The following is a 2,410-nucleotide window of genomic DNA, read 5'->3' as shown; positions in this document are numbered from 1 at the left end:
GCACACGCACGCACGCACGTGTACGTGCCCACACACGGACGCACGCACGCACGCACGCACGCACGCACGCACACACTCATGCACGCACGCACGTGTACGTGCAAAATCACAGAATCTACAGAAGAGTTTTCTGCTGTTCAGTGGGCGCCGACATTTTAAATCACATGCCCTATTCCTGCGCTTTCATTGGTCGGTAAATATTTGTGGCTGAGCTGATAGCTCACGGAGCCCGCACACGCTGAGTTTCTGGCCTCGCGTGGCCACAAATATCAAACACGATAGATATCGGTCTCACAGCCACGCGAGGCCAAAAATCGTGCAGAATCTGCGCGCACACTCTGAGCTATCTGCTGAGCCAACTGCCTGAGGCCGTTGGCTCAGCAGATAATTCACCGTGTGCGGCGGGCTTTAGATAGCGCTTCGAATTTACTGTCGCTGTTCTCAATTTGACAAAATACAGGTGGAGCTTATGCCGCCCCCTGAGCCATGTAGCCTTTAATTTCGTTCCATCAACAATGGGACTAACAAATTGTACTTCAGATATGTAGTACATCTACATTTATATTAGGAAAAAGTTATCTATGTGGATCCCACAGGCACTTAAATTGGGATATTTTATAATTATTATCATTATAATGGCGACAGAGCAGACTCGCAGCGCTGGCGATCGAGTGCGGGAGCGTTCAGCGTTAGTTTTTATGAAGGAAAGTTGAGATACAGTGACACAACAGTGACACAACAGTGGAACTGAAATTGAGAGGTACGGTAGTATTTGTGAATGTGCGTTCATATTATTTTTATTCGCACGACTGCAGCAGACACACTACACGTGATCTACTGTCGCCACACGGCTGTACGCAGCGGTAAAAGTCCGCAGCAAAAATATCAAACGTTTGATCGCTGCGAATTTCGGTCCGGATGAAATTTGCGGCAAAATCCGCCCGCGCTTGAGCGGACACATCATGCGAATTCTGCGGCAGTTTTAAAATCCGCTGCGGTCGTGCGAATAAATTCGCATGGTGTGTCCCCTGCTTTAGGTCAAATTCATCTCACCCATTGCTAGTACCTAGCAGATAATTTTAGTTGGTTAACTGGACTGTTGAATGTTACATGAGCTTACTATTGATAAACCTATGAGAGAGATACCATGCACAAGAGCCCATACCAAGGAGCCGCAAGAAAGTCCATACCAGACAGCCACGTGAAAATGTGCAGGTTTAAGACCTAGATTATCTGAACTTGATATGGCATGGTGCCACAGGCAATTGGAACGTGTCAACATGAAATGATAGTAAATAAACATGATATATGTATTTACTACCAAAGTCTCTATATTTCTGTTTTGTTTCGAAAGTTGAATGCATACTGTACAGCCTGCTGATGGTGCTGGTGGTTGCGCATGGTCATATTCCATACTACGCGTATCAACTTCCGCATCAGACTTTCCGTATATCAAAGAATGATGCAAAAACCCTAACCCTAATTCCCTAACCCCAACCCTAAAGCCCGCCGCACACGCTGTGGAACTTGCTGCGCCATTGTCCACACGTTGTCAGCAAGTTCCACAGCGTGTGCTGATGCAAAATCCCTTGATCTGCGTCGTGTGGAAAATATCACACGTGTTTGATATTTTCTTCCACGTGTGGAAGATTGAACAACGTGTGCGGAGTGGCTGTGTAAATTTCCACACTCAGTTCGCATTGTTCTTGATTGTTCGCTTGGACACGGAGCGTCGTTGAAGAGAGCGTTCACACGACGTTTGATCGATCAGTTCTTGGACATGCCTCTATTATGCGAGCTGCCTGATATGCGAGCTGCGAGCTGCGAGCTGAAAAAAAATGCAATGCGTCCAAGCGAACAATGCGAATTGAGTGTGGAAATTTACACAGCCACTCGCACACGCTGTTCAATCTTGCACACGTGGAAGAAAATATCAAACACGTGTGATATTTTCCACACGACGCAGATTGAGGGATTTTGCATGCGCACACGCTTGGACGATGGCACAGCAAGTTCCACAGCGTGTGAGGCGGGCTTATAACCCTACGACTAAGGCCATCCTTAAAAAATTCTATGTTTGCTGTCCCCCGACCCATGATTTTTTTAGTGGGTAGGTAGGTAAGTCTTCTTTTTTTGTGAGGCATAATAGTTATTTTAAGTCTGTACTCATGTTTGCCACACATGCTTTGTGTTTCAGTCTTAACTATGAGGAATTAAAAAAAATAAAAGGAAACCCAAAATGAAAAAAAAAAATTTGGGTTGCGCACATCACTTAGGCTGATAGGGTCTATGTCCCCCAGGGTACTGCCGGAACGTACCCTGGTACTAAATACTACTATCTAATATGCCGGACCGTACCTCGCCTATAGTCAGGCAGCTTAACTAAATAATGTAGACGTTCCGGACAAAA

Source organism: Priapulus caudatus, unplaced genomic scaffold, assembly GCF_000485595.1.
Source record: "Priapulus caudatus unplaced genomic scaffold, Priapulus_caudatus-5.0.1 Scaffold134, whole genome shotgun sequence".
NCBI classification, from domain to species: domain Eukaryota; kingdom Metazoa; phylum Priapulida; class Priapulimorpha; order Priapulimorphida; family Priapulidae; genus Priapulus; species Priapulus caudatus.
The sequence above is the reverse complement of the archived record's forward strand: the minus strand, read 5'-3'. Positions refer to the sequence as shown.